Here is a 12,723-nt window from a genome sequence, read left to right as displayed (position 1 = left end):
TATACAAATACAAACACATCCAAATGCAAACCTGCTTTTCACCTTTTCAATAATTTGAAAATTTTCACAACACAAAGTGAACCAACTGATTTCTAAACAAAAGAATATTTCACTATCTGTTGATCCTGAAGTATTATATATAAAACACTATGAGAGGTAGAGGTGAGATAGGGAATGTGTTGGAGGATCGGAACGAGTGGAAGGCTAGTTATAGGTCTTGCTTTCTCTAATTTCATTAGAGAAATCATCGTGTGATCCTAGAAAAATTTGATCAATCAAAGATGAAGAAAATTGAAAAATATTTTTTCGTACCAAAAATACCCTTGACATAATATGCGTTACCTTGAGAAAGGGGGAGTAAAGTCGAGGAGAAATAAAAATAAAAATAGAGTGTTGCTGCCCAGGATCGAACTGGGGACCTTCAGTGTGTAAGACTGACGTGATAACCACTACACCACAGCAACTTTCATGTGTACAGATGTTACATCTTATTATATAGGCCATACACATATACAGCCCCTCAAACTTGCCCTCATTTTTCATTTTGGCACTCCAACTTAGCCTATTTTAACCCTTAAACTCCATTTTTTCTGTACCATTTAAACACTTATACTATTTTTTATGATTTGTTTTTATTTATGTTCTTCAATTGCAATTTCTTATTTTAAAAAAATAGACGTGTGCCTGTTAATTAAAAAAATTAAACATTCGCGAACGAGCATAAAATTTTTCAAATAATAATATTATTTTTTGATATTTCTCTGTATTTTTGCATGAAAATAAATTGACGAAAGTTCTTTGATTTTCTTTCTTAAACATTCAATTAAATTAAATAATACTACTTATTTATTTTTTCTTATCATCTAGACTTTTGAATTGCGAGGTACCATTACGAGCTCAATATATACGAGTGTTATTTCGTGAAATAACTCGAATTTCAAATCATTCACTTGCTTTAACTACTCATGCTATGGATGTAGGAGCATCAAATCTGTTCCTGTGGGCTTTTGATGTGATTCGCTACGCTTGCCTGCGCCTATCGGCTTCTATCTAAATTTAATGCAAATACTCACTTTTAATTTTTAATATAAATCAATACGAATAAAAAAATCAATCTTCAAACAGACTCGACTGACTTTGTTAATAACACTACTAAAAAAAGACTCTTGTTCATTGCTAATAACACTACTAAACAATGTTAAAACTCGACTGACTTTGTTAGGTTGTCAGTGATTTTAAAGAAAGAAAACCAACACAATTTCGTCGGTTATTTTTCACACAAAAATACATAACACTCTTAAAAAGAAATTATTATTTTTTAAAAAGAATTATTTTTTGTTAATTTTTAATTTTTTAACTAAAATTAAATGACACATGTCGATTTAAAATAAGAAGTTGCAATTGAAGTGTCACGTCCCAGATTCAAGGGCGCAACTGGCTCCTAATGCCAAAACTCAGGCTCGAGCTGACCCTGTTGAACCATTTGCTACTAGCGCATGGCAGCCACAAACAGTCAAGAAAACAAATAAGTATATCTTGGCTTAAAATTAAGTCCTCGGCCGGTAAGGCCCATGTAAACAGATCCATAAAAGAAACAGCTACTTCCAATAGTTCATATAAAGAAATAGCCAACTAGCACAGAAGTCCTGATTAGGCCGTCGAGGCCACCATGATCTCTATACTGAAACTGAAAGCAGGTATATCAAGACAATGCATTACACAACTAACAAGCTTCAGCAAACCAACAAACTAGGCTAGCATGGCCATAACGTAGCTATAAACCTCACACACTAGTCTGCAAACCTCTAAGAGTAGTAAATATTAGCGGGACAGGGCCCTAACCTACCCATAAAGATATATACAACAAAAGGTAACAAACCTCCCAACTTTGATAGTTCCGGAGGAAAGGGGCTAGCCAACCGGATAAAAGTCAATGCTGCTGTTGAGGAGGTCTACTCGGTCGTCTGTCAGGACCTGCATGCATGAATGTAGCGCCCCCAAGGCAATGGGGCGTCAGTACAAAATAATGTACAGAGTAGGAAAGACAATAAACTATGATGAGGTATCCTGATATACTGGAATAAAGACAATTTTTTCAGTAAGATGAGTTGTATATGTTAAATAAAAAAGAAGGGCTTAAGTCATCTGCGACCTCTTAAAGTTGTCCGCATAATTCACTTAGACACCTCAACTAGGACTAGTACCTATTGAACACTTTTACCTATCTAAAACCTATTCCTATTAGACCTTTTTTGATAATCAGTAAAAAAGGTGAAGTGTGTGTGATACACTTGCTATGACGTGACAAAAATGACTAATTAAAAGATGACATGTGTCACTTGACCCCAACAACTATAGATTATTTTTTTTGTGTTAAAAGGAATGAAAATTATTTCAAATAGATTTTACATCTATTTCTTAATAAAAAATAAATGAAATGACAACCCATTTTACTCAACCCCACCCTACCCAACCCCACCCTACCAAACCCCCCATTCTTCTTCATCTTCTTCTCATCAATTTTTTTCTCAAACCACAAAAACCTTCACTGCAGATTACTTGCAGATTCGATTTTTTAAAAAAAATATTTTTTGTATTCCTAATATGTGTGAGAGAAAGATATTCAATTGATACAATAGTGATGAAGAAGTTTGTCAATGGTTACTCATTCGGAAATCGATTGCAAAGAAAAATCGAAAGGATCCAAATTAATTTTATCGAAAATTATTTTTCATTCCTAATACATGATAGAGAAAGATATTCAAAGAGTTGGTACAAGAGTGATGAATAAAGGAAGTTTGTTAATGGTTAATCATCTAAAAATCGATCGTAAGGAGAAATCAAGAGGACCTAAATTAATTTAGCGAATTATTTGATATTATTTTTGATAAGTTTAGTGAGTTTACAATTTTCTCGGAATGGTAATATTTATTCGAAGGTGACCGGAAATGGAGATGGAACGTCGACTTACTTTTTTGATCACAATGTTCAAAAATCTACTTTCGTTATTTTTCTTGCAAATTCAGTTACTTGATTCAGGTTTTTTTTTATGAATATTGAAAAGAAATAGAAAAAGAAAAAAACAAAAAAAAATGGAGATTCTTTAGTTGTCTTTGAAAATTTAAATTTGCGGAAGAAGATGACTTGAAGGTGGGGTAGGGGTGCTCTTTCTTTTTTGAATTAAGAGTTATTATTTTTTAAAAATATTAAAAAATATATTTTAATTTATTTAAATGCCAAGTGTCAATTAAAGAAGAAAAAGTGTAAGTTTTTTTGGAAAAAATAAAAATAAAACAGTATTTTAAAAACTTTCACGCGCCCATAGGAAGTGAAAAACACTTTTTTTGCCATATCAGTATTTTGTGTTTAATAGTTAATTTTTTGAACAATTTAAGTGTTCAATAGGTAATAGTCCTAGTTAAGGTATCTAAATGAAATATGCGGACAACTTTAAGGGGTCATGGATGACTTAAGCCAAAAAGAAGAGTACCATGGTTAAGGACGTGTAAATTAAAGTACATTTATTGAGGATGAAAAAAATTGAGTTTAAAAAATCGTGTGCTTTTGGTGGACCATTAATAGCAGTCACAAAAACTGAAAATCCATATAGAGTATTTCCTCTCTAACATAATATTTGTTCACATTATTAGAAATATTTTTTTAAATTAATTCTTTTTAAAAGTACAAATATTATAAAGTTTCAAGAGAATTCCTCAATTTTAACTGGTATACTAATGAATAAGATAAATTGATAGAATGCATTTTTTTTTTTAAAAGGCTAAAGTATAATTAATAAAAATATATTTTTTTTATCTATAAATTTTTAAAAAACGTATAAACAAGTGAACAAATAATATGAAACAACGATCACGGAGAAGTGAAAGGTGAGGACACAAACAGCTGGAGTTGTACGTTTTTGGGTACCACGTTCCAAATATGCTTCTCTTGCAGTGCTACGAGTTTCTTTTCTCTCCCCATCCCAACTCACATGTATACTTTTATGAGTGTGAGTTTTATATTTAATTTTTTTAATTTTATATCTAAATTATTATGAGTGCGAGTAATTTAATATTAAAATTATTGTTTATTAGTTTGATAAATATATCTTTTTTTATTCCACACTTTCTTTTATTTAATAAAATATTGTCATATAACACTTACATGAACAAAATATTTCATCTTGACAAAACTTAAATAAATTATTACTATTAGTTAAAAGTTAAAGATTAAAGCATCACTATCTCCAACATTAGAATTAAAAAAATCAAATATTTTTCTTATCCCCACTCTACCACCGTAAAAGAACTCTTACTTCATCCCCTCCTCCCTCTCAGAGGTGTTCAATAGATACAAGTCTAAATTAAGGTGTTCAAGTGAATTATGTGGATAATTTTAAGGGACTGCAGATGACTTATGCCTTTAATCTATTTTAAAAAGGACCTCTTTTCATTATTTGTAACGGATAATTTTAAGGGATTGCAGATGACTTATGCCTTTAATCTATTTTAAAAAGGACCTCTTTTCATTATTTGTAATACTTAAATTTCAGTTTTTCACGTGACATGTTTAAGACCACTAATATTTGGATAACTCTTCTAGCTACCAAACGACCCACAAGTGATGCTATATGATGTTTGTTAGGATTTTGCCATGATTTTCTTACCTTATTTGAGTTTTCTTTTTCTCTTGAAGGAACGTCAAAGCATTGCCAAAATTGTTTTTACTTTTCCTGAATGGGAAATATAATTCTTTTTCTATATTTAGTTTATTCTTTCCTTAGAGGAAAAAATTGGAACTCTATAAATTGAAGGCCCCTCATTTCTTACCAGAACACAACAACATCCACAATGTATTTGTTTAACAATTTTGTTTATGAGGAGATTTTTCTTTACAATTTTAATGTAATCTATTTGTTTTATAATATGTAGTCCAATTTGCCAAATCATATAATTATATTATGTCATTTACTATATTTTTATCGGGATAAGGCACAAGTATCCTCCTAGACAATGATCGAAATATCAAAGACACACATTAACTAAACTAAGGTTCTATTACCCCCTCGAATTCATTTTTTTTTAAAATTGTACACCTTTTTGGCCTACGTGGCCTCCAAGCATCTCTCACGCGCCTCTACTAAGTGGAGGTACGAAGTGTGTCACGTAAATTAAAAGGTGTATAAAATTATAAAAGAGAAAATGAGTTCAAGAGGTAATATGACATCAGTTTAATTAAGGTGTGTTTCTAGAATTTTGGTCAATAGCAAGAGGATATTTATACCTTATCCCTATTTTTATTTATAATCTAATTTATCACCAGTATAATTTACAATTATAAACTTTCGTTTAACGTACTGATTCTTTTGAACCCAACAGTGTTAAAGATCAAAGAAAGTGGGAGTAGAGTAGAGTAGAACAGGAGTATGAGATTTGGAGAATCCAAATTGTCTACTAAAAAGCAAAGTAAGAACATGATATCTCTCCAGAAAGAAAAAAAATGATTTTTGTTTGACAGTTTAAAGAAGTACTCCACATGGTACGTACGGCTTACTGAAATACTTACCAACTCTCCCATCAAAACCTTAGCTTTTTTAATTAGATTAGAGTTACATTTTTTAACTTTGTAAGTTGCAACATGTAAATGTATCATTTGCCATTATTCCTTTTGGTCATTTATGAGGCTGTTTGAGTATATTAAGCGAGATAAGATTAAAAATGAAGATATATATTTAAAATTAGGTCAGAGTGATTTTTGTGATGGAAAAGATGAGATAGATAATCAAACTAAGATGGCTCGGGATGTGATTGTGAAAGGAGATGCATAGATATGAGAAGAAGTAAAGATAGGACGAAGAAGTTGTTATCTCCTGTATTTAGATTAGCAAACCAGAAATAATAAAAGATGAAAAGAAAAATACAAAGAACTATCCGAGTCCACAGAACCCACTGTGTGTTCTTAAGAAATTTAATCCCCTCAAGTACCTGAGGTTGCAGATTAATTCCTCCCAAGATAAAACGGATTAACCAGTAAAGAAGTAGCGGTACCTCAAACTTCGATAATTTCAACGAACTCAAAATGACAGCAACGAATCACACACACAGACACGATCGATCGATTTTGTTTTGTAAAAAATGTATGCAAAAGAAGGGAAGAATTCGATACAGAAAAATGAGAGAAAGCCTCTCTATTTATAGTCAACAAAGGGTAAAGGTCACAACCCTTTGAAAAGAAGACTACCTTTCAGAAAGGTCACAACACTTTGGAAAAGGCACAACCTTTCAAACGGACACAACCTTTCATAAAGGTCACAACCCTTCGGCATAGTCACAACCCTTCAAGAAAGTCATAACCCTTCATTTCTTGTTCACACCTTTAAAACCCAACAATCCCCCACATGAATAGGGAATGGCAATTGTTAAAACATATGCATGAAAAATTGTGTGGTTCGTAAGTAAGGATTGATTGCATCTGGATAAGTGGGTTTCCCTTTGAACTTTCCATAGTGAACATATATCGGATATACTCTGTCAATCGATAGATTTGATATCTTTGAACCGTCAAGCTTTGGTGTATACCTAGACAACATAAGTCACACAATCAACCCTTGAATTGTTTTTGGTTCTCATTATTTTGTTCGTTTCAACCATGAACACGTTTTGGTTTATAAGTGCGTAGAGAACTGGCGTTACCAGATTCTCCTTGAAGCGGCTTACACTTCACACTTACATAGGTGATTTCTAAATGTGTTATCCCGTAGATACACCATTTGATATACCATGTATCAAACTTAGAAACCATTAAAAAGTCCTAATGCCTTTATCCTTGTTACTAAACATTGTCTTTTCATGAGAATGAACCATAAAAAAAATATTTTGACAATGTTGAACCGTCATCAATGACTTTGTTTGATCTCCTTGAACCTAGATCTTGGGATCTCCAGTCTTCTAGGTAGAGTTACCGCCACAATGACTTGTCCTCGGCCATAGTCTCATTCCCTTGGATAATCTATCAACTTCCTCTCTAGCTAGTTAGGCCTTTTATAAGTGGATCTGTCACATTATCCTTTGACTTTACATAGTCAATTATGATAATTCCACTAGAGAGTAGTTCTCTAACGATATTATGTCTACGTCATATATGACGAGACTTTCCGTTATACATCCTGCTGCATGCCCTACCTATTGAAAACTTAACTCTCACAGTGTTTGCATACTGGAGCTAAAAGGTTTGGGCCAAAAATCTTTCAAGAAAAAATTTTGGAGTCATTCAACTTCTTCACCAGCGGCCTTATCTAGAGTGAAAAACTCATATTTTATAGTAGAGTGAGCGATACATTTCTGTTTGGAAGATTTCCAAGAGACTGCTCCTCCACCCAGAGTAAATACATATCTACTCGTGGATTTTACTTCATTTGACTTGGTGATTCAATTTGCATTACTATATTCTTCCAATAATGTTGAATATTAGTTATAATACAAAACAATAGTTTTTAAGTATGTTTTACATACTCCAAAACTTTTTTCATTGTCATCCAATGAGTTTGATTTAGATTACTTTTGAACCAACTCAGTTTACTAATAGCACATGCTATATCTGATCTCATACACTTCATGATATATATCATATTTTTCAATACTCTAGCATAATCCAATTGTGAGTCACACTTGTCTTCATCTTTTGAAGTACAAAGCTCACATTTATTGGAGTCTTGACAATATTGAAATCCAAATACTTGAACTTGTCAAGTACCTTTTCAATCACATCAGTAACTTCAATGTCTTTCATATCGAAGTTACTTTCTAGCATATGCTTAGTAGCATTTATGTCAGAAATGTCTCTTTTGATCATCAACATGTCATCAACATAAAAACAAACAATGACCTTGTGATTTGGAGTGTCTTTAATGTAAAAACATTTATCACATTCATTAATGTTGAATTCATTTGCCAACATAATTTGGTCAAACTTCGCATGTCATTATTTGAGAGCTTGTTTTTAGTCTACAAAGTGTCTTAACAAGTTTACAGACTTTCTTTTCTTTATTGGGAACCACAAAACCCTTTGGTTGTTCCATGTAAATTTCTTCCTCCAATTCTCCATTTTATAAAAAATGTGTTCACATCCATTTTGACGAATTTGAAGGCCATATACCGCAACTAGCGCAATTAACATCTGAATTGATGTAATCCTAGTTAGTGGCTATTATGTGTCAAACAAGACTTTTTTATNGGGAACCACAAAACCCTTTGGTTGTTCCATGTAAATTTCTTCCTCCAATTCTCCATTTTATAAAAAATGTGTTCACATCCATTTTGACGAATTTGAAGGCCATATACCGCAACTAGCGCAATTAACATCTGAATTGATGTAATCCTAGTTAGTGGCTATTATGTGTCAAACAAGACTTTTTTATTGTCTAAAGCCTATGACAACAAGTCTTGCTTTGTAATTTCCAATAGTTTCATCAACTTTCTTTTCCTTTTGTAGATCCACTTTGAATCCAAAGGTTTATTTCTTGGAGGAAGATCAACCTACTCTCAAGTCTGGTTGCTCAAGATTGAATCTATCCTACTATTGACAGCCTCTTTCCAAATAGGATGAGTCCACAGAAGACATATCTTCTTCGACTATATAGACTCATTTTCAAGAAGAAATGTTACAAAATCAAATCCGAAAGAAGTAATTTTTCCATTGACATTTACTACGCCTCTGAATCTCTTTATTAAGTACATTCTCCTTTGGTTCTTTCCAAGGTCATTTAGACCCTTCATTTGACTATCTGATGGTTCGGACTTATGAACCATAAATCGACATGCTTTACTATTTGTAGTATATCCAATGAACATACAATCCAAAGTCTTAGGTCCTATTTTGACCAGTTTGGAAATAGTTTCCTCATTTTTATTTCTCATATAAAATAGACTGTATTGGAAATTGTTTGATCATTATCTTTCAAGAGTTATTGTTTGTATAAACTTTAAGGGACGACAAACAATTCTCTATCAGGATACAACAAAGCCTGAACAACCACAACTTTCTGTTGCTCCCTTTCTTAACAAACAAAAGTTTTTTTTTATTTGTTACTCCCTTTACTAACAAACAAAACTTTTTGTTTCTCTCTTTCTGAACAAACAAACTTTTTGTTGTTCTCTTTTGCTATAATGATAGCACCCACCACAAATTTTGTGGTAAACCTGAACTTATAATAGGACATTCAACATTTCCTTCAAAGTTCGATTTTATCCTGTCAACAATTTCATTAGATTGAGGTGAGAATGTGCAGTTATTTGATGGATGATTCCATTTTCCAAATATATTTCTGCAAAAGAAGATTCATATTCTCCACATCTACCACTTCTAATCATGACAATCTTTTTATGCAACTGATATTCAACTTTAGTTTTATATTGCCTATATGTTTCTATTGATTCATCCTTACCATTCAGCAAATAAACATAACAATATCTAGTGCAATTGTCAATAAAATTTATGAAATACTTTTTCCCACCACGAGATGGTGTTGACTTCATATCACAAATGTCAGTGTAAATCAATTCTAAGGTATTAAAATTCCTTTTAACAACACATACTTGATATTTTGATTTATTGCACTAGAAGTTAGGCAAAACTTATAAGTTGATCAGTTTTTGCAAGGTTTTGTAATTGATATGTCCCAAGCATTTATGTCACAAACAATTTGATTCAAGCAAGTAAGAACAAACAGAAATACTAAGTTTGAAAAGGCCTTATGTGAGGTAACCTTTTCCCACAAATATTTTGTTCTTTACTTTTTATAACTTTCTCAAATACAGACATTGTTTTAGAGTCAACACCTTGTTATATGTCCTTTTCACAAGGACCTTTTCATAACATTCAATTTGTTATAGAATTACCCATGACCATAGTCTCATCGGTCCAATAAGGGCAATATGGCCCAAATGTTTGTTTTACAACACAAACATAACGTAGCACTTTTCACCAATGTTCATGTCTATACAAAAAAAATACTTTAAAAGACATCTTTTCATGAAAAATTACAATATTTTAAGTGAAACTTTTTCACCAAAGAATACAATTCTTTTGAACAAGTAATATAATTTTGCGGTTTTATACTAGTCGTATCTGCAGAAATCTCACGTCTAGGATTAGAGAAATCAAAGATTGTATTGATGAAAATAATGTTGAGTTACAACCTCCTTATATAGGGAGAGAATTGTAAAGTCCTAAGTTAACTATACTTAAAGTCCTACTACAACACCTATTACTACTACTACTACTATAATAATAATAATAATAATGCAATTATAAATAATCTAATCCTAGTCGTAATATAATCCTAATCATAATATAATTCTAGTCGTAATATAATCCTAATTAATAAAAGTAGTATAATCCTAGTGCGACTCTAATTCTATTGCAGTGCTGTAAACTCGTCAGTCAGCTTCGTTGGACTTGTTCCTTTGACATGTTCCAATCATCAGCTTCTTTCTTCATCAACACTTGTTGCAGACACATCAGTCAACTTCGTTGGACCTGTTCCTTTGACATGTTCCAATCCTCAACTTTCTTCGTCTTCAACAATATCATATACTAGTAAATAGAGCTTAACGACCACAATATCAAATGTACTCCAAGAATTTTGTGGGTCTAAAATAATACAAGAATGTCATTAAATTTCATATCTTGTACTTTCAAATTTAAATCAGATAGTAAGTCTAATTTTGTATTTATCACAAGTAAAGAACCCCCCACATTTTAAATATGTTCTCAAAAATATTTTTCAAGTATTTGAAATTATTTTCCACATATTTTTTCCCATGCTTTCATATTGTATACCATCAAAATACACATTGGCAACACGAAGCCTTCTTTTGGAGATTTAATCTATATAAACACCCATTGCAGGCACAAAAATCACTAATTTTATGTCACTAGTATTTTTTTTTCTTTCTATCACAATTAGACAGACCATTTAGTATTTAGAATACTAACAATAAAGATTCAATCTTTATACAACTTGTTTCTAGTTTAACGATGAAGTTTTTATATTCTTCTAATCATTAACCGAATGAACCTTGAATTCTGATGAAGTTTTTATATTCTTCGAATCAGTTTCACATTCAGACAGAGTAATAAATCAAAAAAAGTTTTAATCTCCAAAAACCTCAAATATAACATTGTTTCTAGCTAATGATGAAGATTTTATCTTTTTCAAATCATTTAGCCTTAATATTTCTGACGAAGATTTCATACTCTTCAAGTCAAAATATTCATTCAAACAAAGTATTTAACAAATTGGTGAAGTTTCTATATTCTTCAAACCAATGCACAATCTGATTTGTTTGTAATGTTCTTATATTCTTCGAACCAAAGAAGTAAAAAATCAGAGGATTTTAGTCTCCAAAAGCCAGACACAATCAAATTTCACATGGAGTAGAAAACTACAAAAAAAAAAAAATTCCTCCTCTAAACAGAATACATATTAATAGTAATAAATATATATTCTGAGATCATCACATAATGACCATCTATTCTAAAATTTATGAAATAAATCTCATAACTTATAAAGGATAGAAAAAAAAACCCAAGGGAAATATAGATAAAACATGATTTACCCCATTGAATCATATTCAATGATTCCATGCAAGTCACTTTTCGTGCTAATTTTTTCCTTCTTTCCCAGTTTCCGTCATATTCCAATTTTGCTCAAAAGATATTGAATTTCAACGAGAAACTAAATTCAAGTTCAAATATTGTTAGGAGATAACATCTGCTCATTTACTTCTTCCCATAGTTATATAAAACCAAGAATATAGAAGAAAAAAATTAAAGTGCATATTTTAACCTTTATGCACAAAATAACTTTTCTTATTGAAAAGGGGTGGGCAATATTTCAATGCACTTGAGAAGAAAATAAAAATAATCTTACCCATCCAAGGAAAACTTACTACAGAAAATATACTCAAACATATTAAAGTAGTACTAATTCATCCCAAAACTTTTTTATCATATGATAAAATAATTCTCTTTTTCTTCTTTTACTTTCCAACAAAAAGAACACAAAAAATAAAAGTAATTTCCTTACCACAGAAAATACCATCAATTTAAATTTCTTAAGCTTGTTATCTCATGTATTCAGATTAGCAAACCAGAAATAATAAAAGATGAAAAGAAAAACACAAAGAACTATCCGAGTCAACAGAACTCACTGTGTGTCCTTAAGAAATTTAATCCCCTCAAATACCCGAGGTTGCAGATTAATTCCTCCCAAGATAAAACGGATTAACCATTAAAGAAGTAGCGGTACCTCAAACTTTGATAATTTCAACGAACTCAAAATGACAGCAACGAATCACACACACAAACACGATCGATCGATTTTGTTTTGTAAGAAATATATACAAAAGAAGGGAAGAATTCGATGCAGAAAAATGAGGGAAAACGCCTCTATTTATAGTCAACAAAGGGTAAAGGTCACAACCCTTTGGAAAGAAGACTACCTTTCAGAAAGGTCACAACACTTTGGAAAAGGCACAACCTTTCAAATGGTCACAACCCTTTAGAAAGGACACACCTTTTCATAAAGGTCACAACCCTTCAGCATAGTCACAACTCACAACCCTTCAGGAGAGTCAAAATCCTTCATTTCTTGTTCACACTTTTAAAACCCAACGGAAGTATTAACGAGAGATGACTAGATATGATATGATATATGAACAACTC

The 12,723-nt window shown here is 31.6% G+C and overlaps 1 non-coding gene across 1 annotated transcript; it reads right to left on the bottom strand.

Moving 5' to 3' along the window:
- Nucleotides 1–391: 391 nt before the first annotated feature.
- On the bottom strand, nucleotides 392–464 carry TRNAV-UAC (transfer RNA valine (anticodon UAC)). The gene has a single exon. It is a non-coding gene; the product is annotated as a tRNA-Val (tRNA).
- Between the last annotated feature and the right edge of the window lie 12,259 nt (nucleotides 465–12,723).

Source organism: Solanum stenotomum, chromosome 1 (genome assembly GCF_019186545.1).
Source record: "Solanum stenotomum isolate F172 chromosome 1, ASM1918654v1, whole genome shotgun sequence".
NCBI lineage: Eukaryota > Viridiplantae > Streptophyta > Magnoliopsida > Solanales > Solanaceae > Solanum > Solanum stenotomum.
This window is presented reverse-complemented; position numbering and strand designations above follow the sequence as displayed.